The following is a 14814-nucleotide window of genomic DNA, read 5'->3' as shown; positions in this document are numbered from 1 at the left end:
GATGTTTCATTGAAGTGTTTGGTAAATTCATTTCATATAACCAGTGTGATGAATTTACCCCCAGGCAGATTCCTTTTTGCCCTGAGCCTGGAGGAAAGGATATCAAGTTTTACTAGGTCTACATTTATCCCGACTATGGGTAGACACAAAGAAGGAGGTTAACCTATTGGCTTCCTAAAAAAGAGTGGTCATAAACTGAGTCAGTGCCTAATGGAGGAGATCAATAAAGCAGCGGTGTGGACGGTGATAATAACAGTTTACAGATGCTCTGAAGCCTGGAGTCATCATCATTAATTTAGCTCCACATGTGTGTAGGCAGAATAATAGGATTCAGACAGGCCTCTGAGGGGGAAGATCTATCATATTGATCAAAACCAGCAGGCAGAAAGCTGGGCTTTTGGGTCTTGTGGCTGACAGTGTTCTGATGCAGTGAAAAGCAATCCATGGGACCTCCTAGCAGACTGGACCACCCACGGCATGGAACACAGCCTCACATTATAACTCGTTCACTCTCAAGTCTGCTTTTAGCTTGACACTTGTCATCAAGTCCCCTCACCGTCTCCACCCTTGAGGGTGGGCTTCTGCCTGACCCTTGAGCCACTTCCCTCTTTTGTACCTTATGTGAATATGGGTAACCTTACTTTGTTCTTTGACCTCAGGTTTCTGAAGTTTGTCAGCAAATTTGATGTCCATTCCTTCTAGAAATGAGCCTCTGTCCTTTTTGTCTATCAATCCCAATTCCTTGTCAACTGGCTGGGCTCCTGCTCAAAACCCATCATGCACACCCACCTGCATGTGCCTCCCCATGTTACCTGCTGCCTCTCCATCACTAGGTTCTGTCCTCTGGCTTGGGGACTAATGACTACTTCAAGTTGGACTATAGATGCCAACTGTAGACCAAGTGTCGTTGGTGGTTTAGAGCCACTCTCACCAGATGCTGAATTCTGTGTAGCAGGCTGCTCACTTTCTACAAAGAGGGTGTTTCCCCCTTTTGCACTTGGGCCACACCCCATCCTGTCACAGAATATGGTAAGAGGTATAGAAGATGAAAATTGTCCTTCACATTAAGAAGGACCATTAATAACAGCAACTACAATTTAGTGCAGTCATTAATTCAGTGAGTACCTTTTATTAGCTACCACACCCTAAATGTTGGGAATCAGAGCACCAACAACAAACAGGAAGACTCCCACCCTCGTGGAACTTATATTTTCAGGTGTGCATGTAGGCATGCGTGTCTGCAGCACTCTTGTTGGAAGGAGTGATAGAGCAAGTTCATACTGGGTGGTGAGGAAGCCTTTCTGTCGAGGTATCATTTGAAATAGACCTTTGAAGTGACGTGAAAGAGCCAGTCATTGGATGATCGAATAGAACATGTTTCCAGAGTGAGGAAAGGCTGGGCAAAAGTCCAAAACCAGGAATGATCCTGAAGATCTGAGACTCACAGTGACTGGAGATAGCGGACAAGAAAAGAGGTGGTTGGGATGAGGCTGGAGGCTTTGCCTGAGGCTGAATGTTGAGTGGCTTTATGCACCGTGGTAAAGAGCTTGATCTTAACTTAAATACAGTGGGAAGGAGACGGGAGACATTCTCCTCCACGAGGGTGTGGCTATGACTCAGCACCTGGCCAGAGCCTGCAAGGACTCCACTCCAAGGTGGGCAGAACTCCTTGTATAGAGGACCTGAGTTGGCAGACGTGTGCCCTGCCAAGTTGAGTGGCTCCACAGAGTTGCTTCAATGAGCATATCAAAGCACACTGTGGAAGATCCAAACCACCACTATGAGTACGAAGATAAAGCAACCAGAGTCACAACAACGGAGAGCATGCTACACACTGCAAAAACACTTCCTGAAGGGCCCGGCCCTAGACAGCGTATGACCCCTTTTTAATATAGCAGTGCTCACAGGCAGGACACATAACAAGCTATTAAAACATGCAAAGGACAGAAAACAAGCCAAAATGATGAAATGGAAGAATTCTCCTCAAAAGAAATCCTAGGAAGAAATGAAAGCTAGAGAATTGCTCAAGACAGATGTAAATAATATATTTAAGCAAGAATTTGGAAAAATAATCCTAAGATTAATAGCTGAGCTTGAAAAAAAGCATAGAAGATGGCAGGGAATCTATTGCTACAGAGAACAAGGAACTAAGAAACAGTCACAATGAATTAAGAAATGCTGTGAATGAGACGGAAAAGAAACTAGCTGCAGTGACAGCAAGGATGGAGGAAGCAGAGGGGAGAATAAGTGAAATAGAAGATAAAATTATGGAAAATGATGAAGCCGGGGAAAAAGAGAGATAAGAAAATACTAGACCACAAGGGGAGAATTAGAGAACTAAGTGATTCAATGAAATGTACTAATATCCATATCATAGGAGTTCCAGAAGATGGAGAGAGAGAGAGAGAGAGAGAGAGAGAAAGGGGCAGAAGGTTTACTTGAACAAATTATAGCTGAGAACTTCCCCAATCTGGGGAAGGAAGCAGACATCCAAATCCAGGGGGCACAGAGAACTCCCTTCAGATTCAACAGGAATATCATATCAGGAACACAGCATATCATAGTGAAACTGGCAAAATATAAAGAGAGAATTCTAAAAGCAGTTAGGGACAAATGGGCCTTAACCTATAAGGGTAGACACATAACAGGAGTAGCAGACCTGTCCACTGAAACTTGGCAGGCCAGAAGCAGTGGCAGGAAATATTCAAAGTGTTTAATAGGAAAAATATGCATCCAAGAATCCTTTATCCAGCAACCCCGTCATTCAGAATAGGAGAGAGAAGGCTTTCCCAGATAAACAAAAACTGAAGGAGTTGATGACAACTAAGCCAGCCCTGCAAGAGATCCTAAGGGGGATTCTGTGAGTGGAATGCTGCAAAGACCATGAAAGACCAGAGACATCACCACAAACATGAAACCTACAGATAACACCATGACACTAAATCCGTATCTTTCAATAACAACTCGAAATGGACTAAATGTCCCAATCAAAAGACAGAGGGTATCAGAATGGATTAAAAAAATAAAAACAAGATCCATCTATATATTTTCTACAAGAGACTCATTTTAGACTTGAGGACACCTTCAGATTGAAAGTGAGGGGATGGAGAACTATCTGTCTTTTGACTGGAAGTCAAAAGAAAGCTGGAGTATCCATAGTTATATCAGACAAACTCGATTTTAAACTAAAGACTATAACAAGAGTTGAAGAAGTGTCTTATATCATAATTATGGGGATCTATCCATCAAGAAGAGCTAACAATTATAAATCTTTATGCCCCCAACATTAAAGAACCCAAATGCATAAATTGCTTAATCACAAACATAAGCAATCTTATTCATAAGAATATGGTAATTGCAGAGGACTCTAATACTCCCCTTACAACAATGGACAGATCATCTAGGCAGAAAATCAGTAGAGAAACAATGGCCCTGAATGATACACTGGACCAGATGGACTTGACAGAAATATTTAGAACTTTTCAGACTAAAGCAGAAGAATACACATTCTCCTCGAGTGTGCATGGAACATTCTTCAAGATAGGTCACATACTGGGTCATAAAACAGCCCTCAATAAATATAAAAAATTTGAGAACATACCATGCATATTTTCAGATCGCAATGCTATGAAACTTGAAATCAACCACAAGACAAAATTGGGAAAGCCCCCAAATGAGTAGAGGTTAAAGAACATCCTACTAAAGAACAAATGGCTCAAATGGGCAATTAAAGAAGAAACTAAAAAACTATATGGAGACAAATGAAAATGAAAAGATGCAGTCCAAACCCTTTGGGACGCAGCAAAGGCAGTCCTAAGAAGAAAATACATTGCAATTCAGATACCACCTCACACCGGTCAGAATGGCTAAAATGAACAAATCAGGAAACAGCAAATCCTGGAGAGGATGTGCTGAAATGGAACCCTCTTGCACGGTTGGTTGGAATGCAAACTGGTGCAGCTGCTCTGGAAAACAGTGTGGAGCTTCCTCAAAAAAGGTAAAACTAGAACTACGCTATGACCCAGCAATAGCACTGCTAGGAATTTACCCAAAGGATACAGGAGCGCTGATGCATAGGGGCACATGTACTCCAATGTTTATAGCAGCACTTTCAACAACAGCCAAATTATGGAAAGAGCCCAAATGTCCATCAACTGACGAATGGATAAAGATGTGGTTTATATATACACTGGAATGCTACTTGGCAATAATAAAGAATTAAATCTTGCTATTTGCAACAACGTGGATGGAACTGGAGGGTGTCATGCTAAGTGAAGTAAGTCAGTCAGAGAAAGACAGATATCATATGTTTCCACTCATATGTGTAATTTGAGAAACTTAACAGAAGGCCATGGGGGAGGAGAAGGGAAAAAAAATAGTTACAAACCGAGAGGGAGACAAACCGTAAGACTCTTAAATACAGAGAACAAACTGAGGGTTGATGGTGGGGGGCGGGAGACAGGGAAGAAGGAGTAATGGGCATTGAGGAGGGCACTTGTTGGGTTGAACACTGGGTGTTGTTTGTAAGTGATAAATCATGGGAATCTACTCCTGAAGCCAAGAGCACCCTGTATACACTGTATGCTAATGAGCTTGACAACAAATTATATTTAAAAAGAACACATTATAAATACATGCTTTCCATTTTCTAAATAAAAAATAAAATTCTTTATCAAAATACATACATAAATACATAGAGTGAGAAGAAACTTGAGGATTTTAAGGAGATGAGTAACTTAATCTGAGTTACATTTTATTTATAAATATTTTTTATTTTCTTTTATTTTTTATTCTCAAGTTAGTTAATATACAGTGTGGTCTTGGCTTCAGTAGAACCCAGTGATTCATCACTTACATAGAACACCCAGTGCTCAACCCAACTAGTGTCCTCCTTAAAACCCACCACCCATTTAACCCATCCCCCCAACCCCCATCAACCTCAGGATATTCTCTGTGTTTAAGACGGTCTTATGTTTTGCCTCCCTCTTTGTTTTTATCTTACTTTTCCTTCCCTTCCCTTATGATCATCTGTTAAGTTTCTCAAATTCCACATATGAGTGAAATCATATGATATCTGCCTTTTTCTGACTTATTTTGCTTAGCATAATACCTTCCATCCACGTTGTTGCAAATGCAAGATTTCATTATTTTTGATGGCTGAGTAATACTTCATCGTGTGTATAAACCACATCTTCTTTATCCATTCATCCGTCGATGGACATTTGGGCTCTCTCCATACTTTGGCTATTTTCAGTGGCGCTGCTGTAAACATTGGGGTGAATGTGCCCCTTCGAATCAGAATTTTGTGTTCTTTGGGTAAATAGTAGTGCAGTTGCTGGATGGTAGGGTAGTTCTATTTTTAACTTTTTGAGGAGCCTCCATACTGTTTTCCAGAGTGGCTGCACCAGTTTGCATTCCCACCAGCAGTGCAAGAGCGTTACCCTTTCTCCGCACCCTCGCCAACATCTATTGTTTGCTGAGTTGTTCATTTTAGCCATTCTGACCAGTGTGAGGTGGTGTCTCCGTGTGGTTTTGATTTGTAGTCAATGAGCTTACCACTTCTGGGCAGACGGGATTTATAGGAAGGCCCTGGAGAACGTTGAGAGACTCTTTAGGTGGCTCCTGGGGTAGTTAAGCAGGAGGGTGGTTTGGACTAGACTATATATGTACAAATGGAGAAAAGGTGAGGAAGAATCTGGAGGACTTAGAGAAGGAGTTGACATGGGATCAAGAATCTTAGATCTTTATCATGAGCAGAAGGGCTGATGGTGGCTCATTTTCTGAGGATGGAGAAGATAGAGGAAGGAGAAAAATCTAGAGTGCTGTTTTTGGCTGCAAAAGTTTGAGTTGCCCCTTAGATGATGTAACATGACAAATAGGCAGTACAGTGTATGGATCGGAAGGACTGGTAGATGTCAGGGTTGGAAACAGAAGCTGAGAACTGGGAAATAAATAAATAAATATAAATAAATAAATAAATCCTGGTTCCTGACACAGAGCTCCTAAATCCCCTGGAATTTCCTGGGTCTTTTGTTGTGATGAGGCGACTCCTTGTGGGCCCCTGGATAGCTTCTGGATGGGAGCTGGTCATCAGAGATACGAAGCCCTAAATAGAGTCTTGGAATTTTCAGTCCCATCCCCCATCTCCTGGAAGGGGAGGGGGGGTTTCAAAATTGAGTTAGTGATTAACATGCCTACATGATGAAGCCTCCATAAAAATCCCCAGATTACAGGGTATGGAGAACTTCTAGGTAGGGGCAGGTGAACAAATCCACATGCTGGGACAGTGGTGCACCCCAACTCCATGTGACAGAAGGTCCTGTACTCGGGACCCTTCTGGATCTCGCCCTATGTACTCTTGTAGGTGGTATCCGAGGTGGGAGTCGGGGGCCATCTTGTGGGACTGAGCCCTTAATCTGTGGGATCGGAGGCCATTACCAGGTGGATAGTGTCAGAGTTGAGCTAAATGGTAGGTCATGCAGTTGGTGCCTGAGAATTGGTTGATGAGTGGAAAACACACATCAGATGTCAGAAGTATTGTCAGCTTATGAACACAGGAAAAACACAGGACTGTGTCTTTCTTCTCAGAGCCATCTGCACCAGGATGGTGTCTACAGGTGTGGAGTGAAGGAGTTCGCATGGGGAAAGTATGGGTAGGGAAGGAGCAGGAGAGACCTCTGAGGTATGTCAGTATCTTGAAGGCTTAGCAGTGGTCACAAATGTACATGCCTTATTGTGTGTCCTGCCACATGCTAGTCTTTACTTCAACTTCTGTAACTAGGTAGAAAGTGAAGTCTGGCATCAGGCTGTCTTCTTGGGACCTGAGGCCCTCCTCTGGCCAACTGTGTGATCTTGGGCAAATCAGCTACCCTGTCTGTAACTTAGTTTCCTCACATGCAAAATGGATTTATAAAAATATCTACATCACGGGGGTGCCTGGGTGGCTAGGTTGAGTGTCTGACTCTTGCCTTCAGCTCGGATCATGATCTCATGTCTGTGAATTCGAATCCCGCATTGGACTCTGTGCTGACAGCACAGAACCTGCTTGGGGTTCTGTCTCTCTCTCTTTCTGCCACTATCCCCACCTTAAATAAATAAACTTTAAAAAGTAGCTACGTCATAGGCTTGATGGTTGGATTAACTGGATTAATGTGGACAAAGCCCCTAGAATAGAGCCTGGCACATTTTTTTTAAAATACGAAATTTATTGTCAAATTGGTTTCCATAGCGCTCATCCCAACAGGTGCCCTCCTCAATATCCATCACCCACCCTCCCCTCCCTCCCACCCCCCGTCAACCCTCAGTTTGTCCTCAGTTTTTTAAGAGTCTCTTATGCTTTGGCTCTCTCCCACTCTAACCTCTTTTTTTTTTTTTCCCTTCCCCTCCCCCATGGGTTTCTGTTAAGTTTCTCAGGATCCACATAAGAGTGAAAACATATGGAATCTGTCCTTCTCTGTATGACTTATTTCACTTAGCATCACACTCTCCAGTTCCATCCACGTTGCTACAAAAGGCCAGATTTCATTTTCTCATTGCCCCGTAGTATTCCATTGTGTACATAAGCCACAATTTCTTTATCTGTTCATCAAGCCTGGCATGTTTTAAGCACCCAATAAATGTGATGTGGCAATTGCTAAATAACTATTGTCTGCATTTCACACCCAAGTCAGGCTCAGAGAAGTTTGAATCCTCAAGGGTCGTAGAGGTAGTAAATGGTGGAGCCAAGGTATATGATCAGCCATCTAAACATGTAATGTGTTGACCAAGGGAAAAAAGGAATCGTTTCTAAAAGCAGATTTGTTAATTTTCACCCCGTGGCCAAATGGGGGAAGTCACTTTCAACAAAATAATATTTTTGTCTTTTAATTTCAATTAAATAAAGTAATGTGCGTTAGGCTAATTAAGTATGGTCAGGCAAGGGAGTTGGCTGCTTTATCAAATAGAGGAGAATGATTTGTACTTAACATACTGGTTGTTTACACATAAATTGGTGTTTTTAATTGTTTAGAAGCAATTTGTTCTCTTCAGCAAATTAAATGTTCCTCTCTGCAAGTGTTAGACTGTTTTATTGACGACTTTTTTTTATAAAGCAAAGCTAGCTTCGGCTTAATTCCTATCCAAATTAATGAAAGTTTCCTTCATTTATGAGATTCTCAATCTCCTCCGCTGGTGTTAAAATTAGGTTCCATTCCCAAATTTGAGAAAGGAGCATTTCTCTGCCCATAATTCCACTATCCAATTACAATAAATTATGCAAAAGAACTGTTGTTCTGGAAGAAACTGTGAAGAACATCTGCCAACCCTAAGAGGTGACAGGTCTGACTGTGATACGATGTCTTAGGGTTCAGTCCACTTGGAATTCTGTCTGAGTATTCCACAGGTCACTACACATCCCAGACATTCTGGGCAGGTTGAGAGGAAGGACAAAAGAAAGGAAGGGAGGGAGGGAAGGAGGGCAAGAGTGAGGAAGAAAAAAAATCTCCTCGATGGGAATATGATTTCACAGCACTGGTTTCCAAACAAGGCCAATCACCAAGGGCGCAACCCTGAAAAGTTTCCAACATTAGGCTGTTGTGCTGTGCTGAAAACCACCCAAGAGCTGTGCACCTTCTTTTTCAGGAGTCACACCAGATGTCCTGTCCAAGGACTAACAGCGTCTATTCCTGTAGGGCTCCATCCATATGTGAGGAAGCGGAAGAGAGCATTTCAGAGCTGGTTGGTCAACTGTAAGTTATGCTCAGTGCAGTGCGTCGGGAATACAGAAACATTTTCCAGATGGCATCGTAAAGTCAGTTCATTTTTGCAAAGCACCATCTCATTTTTGAGAAATAGCCCCTTGTTTTCCATTCCCCTTGGTCGTTCCAGAATAGCTTTTCCTTGCCATAAATGCAACACTTAAACTAGAGGGTCGGGTAGGATTTCTGCTGTATATTATGAAAAGTGTCTAACAGGCTGCGCGTGTTCCGATACGAATCGACCAGGAGTATGACAAGATGTTGTCCCAACCCTGGGCTGGGCCATCGGGGAGACAGAGCGCCAGATGGGTATTGGGATTCTACTTTGCTCTTAATGATGTAACCTTGAGACACTCACCTCATCGTCTGTGTTTCTGTGTCTGCACACGTGGGAGAGCTGGGCGATGCCTCTGAAATTCTTTCTGTGTGATCCAAGGCCCACCCATCGCTGGAGTTGTTTGTCTACCTGCTTATCCACACGGACTCTGCTGTAGTCACATTGTTCAACTCCCTTTCTTCCCCATACTCCTGCACTTTCCCAGATTCATGTCTTTTCATCAGGCTCTTTCCTTGGCCCAGGATGCACTCTCTCTCCCTGTCTGTCTAGCAAATCCTGCATATCCTTCAAGGCACTGGTCAGGTGTCCTCCTCAATGAAAGCGTGTATGTATCCTTATCACTCCCTGGAGGGATTTACACCTGCAACTCCCTTCAGTTACCGGAGGTATTTTATAAAGTATATTTATAAAACATGCTCATTTCACAGCTAAGCATACGAGACTCTGCCACCATGCATCTTGTCTCAAAGTCCGGAGGTGTTATCAGAATCTGGATTTGAACTCAGGTTTCTTGGACACCGTGAGTTCCTGCCAGTCTCCTAGTGACATTCCTGGCATCCTTTGTTGCAATTATTGTTGTTAAACTTTTTTTAAAAATATAAAAGTTCACGCATCCTTAACTAAGTAGTAAATGCCTTAAAGAAAATAATACTTTCTTCATATTTCTTATTTTTAGAAAGAGTAGAGGATGTGATTCTGTGATTCATGGTTGTTGCTCCAGGACATAAGCAGTACCTGGCAGAGTAGACAGTAAATACACATTTACTGAAGGAACTTGTTGAATTCCTAGGTGTCTCTTATAGTGTCTGGCTTTGGACGCGTAAGTCTCCAGGAAATATTTGTTCTTCTGGTGCAATGAACTTGTCCCTTCATTAAGATTTTAGATTAAAATCTTCTTGGATATTTACGAAATACTTTCCTCTTAAAGCTTCCCAAGCCTCTTACCCCCCTTCTGATACTGACCTTGTCTACCTAATGTAACTATTATCGAGCCATTAACCGAATGATTCTTGACTTCTCACGTTGACACCAGACTGTCACGTCTGTCTCCAGTGATTTAGAGTGAGAGGCCCGTCTCAGTAAAAATTGCGTACTAAATATCTTCTATGGATTGTTAATGATCCCATACTAAGTCCTTCGTTTATATTATTTAAAAAAATTTTTTTAACGTTTATTTATTTTTGAGACAGAGAGAGACAGAGCATGAACGGGGGAGGGGCAGAGAGAGAGGGAGACACAGAATCGGAAGCAGGCTCCAGGCTCTGAGCCATCAGCCCAGAGCCTGATGCGGGGCTCGAACTCATGGAGCGCGAGATCGTGACGTGAGCCGACGTCGGACGCCCAACCGACTGAGCCACCCAGGCGCCCCTGTTTATATTATTTTATTTAATTCACACAGAAGAACAAAGATCCTTAACTCCATTGTACAGGTTGGGAAAGTAGGGCTCAGAGAGATTAAGCAACTTCCTCGGGACCACACAGCCAGTAAAGTGATGAGCGAGGGAAGGTTAATGCTCCAGCTCTAGTCACCAAGCTCTCCTACATCTATGTAGCTCGTGATGTTATGACAGCGGGCGGCTGAATATTATAAGCTGGCATGATCCAATTACACAAGTCCTAAAGGTCAAGTCAGATGCAGTGAGTAATGGCCTCGCATTTTGGAGCTTACTCATTGGGAACATTTCAAAATCACTGATAGCCGCACAAATACCAATTGTTTCCAATAGTTTTGTTGCCACAATCTTAGAAATTATGAAACATTCTAACTAAAGTTCCACCTCTGAGTAATGTGTGTTTAGTTTGTGAAAACTATACTAGAAAAAACTACATATTCTAGAAAACTAGAATAGCTTCTATACATTAGTGGGTGAAGCCATTGATACGTAACATTCTTCTCTTTCACTTCACCCTAGTAAAGGTCACGTGGTGTTTGTTAACATTTTGAATGTAGATAATAGTTCGCTAGGCTTACTTAACAGGACCTCATCAGCTACATTGACTTTAGTTTTGGCTCGACGCAGAGTCAGAGAGTCAGAAAGAGTGAAGCAGTAGGCATTCAGTAAATATTTAAATGAGAACATGAAAACACGGTGGAAAACGTGACTTCTGAGTGTTTGCGGTAGTTTTCACAGCTTTTGTGATTTTGGAGCTGGTGAGAGTCTAGCTGTTTTTCTTTTGTCTAAAATGAACTGAATTTGGAAACTCAGTGTAGCCTATTTTTAATTCTTTCAGGGAAGTATCGCTAAAGTGTTTCTCGGTGCACGTAGCTTTCAAGAGACAATATAACAGTCAGACAAAGAGTGTGCTAGGTTGTGGGTTTTTACGTTTTCAGAATTTAGACGCTACTTGTTTCTCCACTGCCTACCACACACGACGCTGAGCAAGTTCCTCCTAAAACAAGTGTTAGTTTATTCAACTCTAAGTGAAAGTTAATATATAATTCAAAGAATTTGAAAGGGATCTATCAACGCACAAAGGGCTGGCTGTGTGTCGAGTTTAGTCTCCTTGCAAATGGTGGGCAGACTGTGACGTTCTGCTAACTTTTCCGTTTGCTGCCTTGATTTCTGGGTATAAGGTAACAGAGGGACAGCAAGCAGGGGACTGAGTTCGCGACACCTATTGCGTAGTTCATTCCCAGAAGATGGGGGAGGGGAACCCCAGGGTAGCTTGGGAAACCGTTTTGTTGCTGTGGCTTTATTGTGATGTTAGTAAATCGGCAGCTTCTGACGGGTTCGGCCAGGGAGCTGACTCTTATCTTCTTGTAGGAGTCTCAGAGCTCCGGATCTGCAGGCTTTGAATCCTTGCTTGGAAGAAGATTAGACAATATCCCCTTTTACCGCACATCAGTAATTAATGATAAATTATTTAAATGACTGTTGATTGCCTTTGGCTTTCACCTTGACTGTCAGCACCGTAAGCAGCGGAGTCTTTTAAAGGGTACCTGACATGCTCCTACGGAGAGGCGGAGAGGAAGCCTTCATTTACGGTGCGCTGAACGTGCACTGAGTACCCGCCGTGTGTTTGCCTCCGCACAGGGTGCTGAATTTCAGTGCTCATCTGATCTCCTCCCTACCTGTCAGGAACTCACGGTCTCACGGAAGAGAAAGGTACAGCTGCGAATTGCAACACGCAATCCTGCATCCCGTCCTTTGTCAAGAGGCGTCCTAAGCAGAAGAAATAACGTGGGCAACGTGGCAACCTGCCCAAAAGGTAGCTCCGGAGGGGTGGAGAATAAAAATGATGAAATAATACCATTTAGGACGGGCAGAATTCACACGTGGGGACCCTGATGCAGAAGCAGGCGAAGCAAAGAGGTGGGTGGAGGTCGGAGGTGTTGTGGCAGGGGGGACCTGGCCACGGAACGCAGGGCAGGGGCACTTGCGGAGGAGGAGGTCCAAGATGGAAGCTGCCTTCTGGCCTGTGCTCGGAGAAGCAGGCTTCGAGTCTTGGAGGAAGCCAGCACCACAGGAAAGAGTCTCCCACCCACAGGAACCTGGGGGAGCCGACAGAAGCCTTAGTCTCTGCGCCAAGGAAGAGGGAGAATTGCAACAGCCCAGGGCAGGGGGGAGGCCACCTCTCACACCCCTGTAGGCTCGTCCTCACGCCCCCTTCATAAGCCTCCACCAGGCTTGTACGGTGAGATAATAGGTGCTACAAATACCGCAAAAAAAAAGTGGCATTGTTCTCGCTTTTGGTTTCCTCCTCCGGCAGACTCTGCCCGCCTGCCCTCACCCTTAGCCCAGAGACATCAGGCTGACGTGGTCCAGTGGTGGAGGGAGGAGAACCACAGGCGGTCCCCCTGACCACAGGCCCTGGCAGCGTCGAGGCCCTGAAACGTCCACCATGTGCGCTGAGGGTAAAGGGGCCGCTCCCTCGGGCTGGAGCTCCGGGAAGGGAGCAGAGGGGGCAGTATGCCTGGGAAGAAAACCAAGGATGCAGAAGAGAAACAAGCAAAGGAGACTCCAGGCTGAGATCTTCTAGAAGGAAACCCATCACCAAAGTCACTTCCACGGGGGGATGATCTCCTCCCCCGGACCCTGGGAAATCGGGAACTTCCTCAGCAGTGTCGCCGTGACGGGGACCCCATGGACCCACTGAGTGAGGGTCCCGCTCGGCTCTCTGGTTGGTTAGTTCCAGAAGAGAGCGATGGCCTCCATCCTGGCGGCCTGGGCTCCTAGCAGGCGACCTCGTCCAACCTGGAGCCCGGATGTGCCGGCGGGGGCCCCACAGGCTGTGAGAATGGCGTCCTCTACGAAGCGGGATCTGTCGTGCCCGCTGCACGGTCCACAGACTCTGAGGACACGATCACGCCTTCCCGCTCTCTCTGCACTCACAAACTTCTGGTGCAAACAAGATGAGGGTAACAGGTTCACCGCCTCCTTTTAGCCCTTTGTGCTGTACTTGGTTGGTGGCAGGGGGGTTGGGGTGGTCCTCAGGGTCACTCACGTCCACATTCTCCCACCTCTCTCCTGGTTTGACCACGTACAGCTCGGTTTGTCCTTCTGTCCGATGCTCCATCCCAGCGCTCCATCAGATACGAGTAGAAACAGCCCACCCGGGACCTCCAAGCGCTCTAGATTTTCAGTCACTGCCCCCCTTCGGCCCTGCTTTGTGGTTACCAGATGGAAACTCCTGGTGTCTGACTCCATCGTCCCTCTGGATGAGCTCTTGATTAGGACACTCCTCAGTCCTGAACTTCGGCCACAGGGGAGCCTCCTTCTGTCATGTTGAGGCCCTCGGGGAAAGGTGACCATGGCACTCACTGTCCCTTCAGAGACGGGGGTCACCTGAATGGAAGACCAGGGAACACGTTCCCTTCTGAGCTCTTTCTGGGCTTTTCTCGAAGGTCTGAACCTACAAGGACCCAGAGGGCTGGTGAGGATTGAAGGGACAAAAGAAAAGGGGGGGGGGGTTACTTTCTCTTTCTCAACTCTTGGGTTAAGAGGTCTGCACGGGCTCTAGGATTTATTCTGAGCCTATTTTAAGTGTTCATCTGAGAATTGCCCTCTTATTTCTTATATTTTATTAAACACCGATCTTCTGAGAAGAGAGTATTTAAAAACCTTAGCTTATTTGGGGCGCCTGGGTGGCTCTGTCAGTTACGCCTCTGAGTTCGGCTCAGGTTATGATCTTGTGGTTGACAAGTTCGAGTCCCACATCAGGCTCTGTGCTGACAGCTCAGAGCCTGGAGCCTGCTTCAGATTCTGTGTCTCCATCTTTCTCTCTGCCTGTCCCCTACTCGCATTCTGCGTCTCTCTCTCTCTCAAAAATAAATAAACAACAACAAAAAAAGCTTAGCTCATTTCAAAACTAGAATTGTTAATGGACAAGTAAGGAGGCCTCCATTTCAGACTTTTCAAGGGTATAATAGGTGGCAATTACCGTTTTCTGGCTCCTCAGATAACTCCAGGAATAATTTGCATCTCAGGTAATCATCTGGAGTTCAAGCTTCTGAGATACTCAGCTGTATCCCTACCCCGCGAAGAATGCGCTAGACCAGCCCCTACTGGGCTCTGAACTCCCAGAGAACGGGGATTGATGGCGTGATTCACTTGTCCCCCACACCCCAACCATCCCAGTGTCTGGCCCAAAGTGAGTCATTACGGATCTTCAGTGGTTCTTTCAGGGAGTCGGGAAGCGTGGGGTGGGGCAGGGGAACAGCACGCACGAAAGACCTCAGAGAAGGTCTGCAGAGAAGCCTGGTACAAAGGGAAATCTGGGACACTTTCAAAAGGGCACAGG

General features: G+C 44.8%; 1 long non-coding RNA gene across 2 annotated transcripts in view; it reads left to right on the top strand.

Annotated features, from left to right (window-relative positions):
• Positions 1-14814, top strand: part of LOC109491759 — a 55842-nt gene that overhangs the window by 14711 nt on the left and 26317 nt on the right. The window contains exon 2 of one of the 2 annotated variants that reach the window (XR_006585863.1): positions 8620-8726. The exons of the other annotated variant lie outside the window; for it this stretch is intronic. This is a non-coding gene — a long non-coding RNA (uncharacterized LOC109491759). The remainder of the gene's footprint in view (positions 1-8619; positions 8727-14814) is intronic. 2 annotated transcript variants of the gene reach the window in all.

The sequence above is a fragment of the Felis catus genome, chromosome D1 (genome assembly GCF_018350175.1).
Source record: "Felis catus isolate Fca126 chromosome D1, F.catus_Fca126_mat1.0, whole genome shotgun sequence".
In the NCBI taxonomy this organism is placed as follows: Eukaryota; Metazoa; Chordata; class Mammalia; order Carnivora; family Felidae; genus Felis; species Felis catus.
The sequence above is the reverse complement of the archived record's forward strand: the minus strand, read 5'-3'. Positions and strand labels throughout refer to the sequence as shown.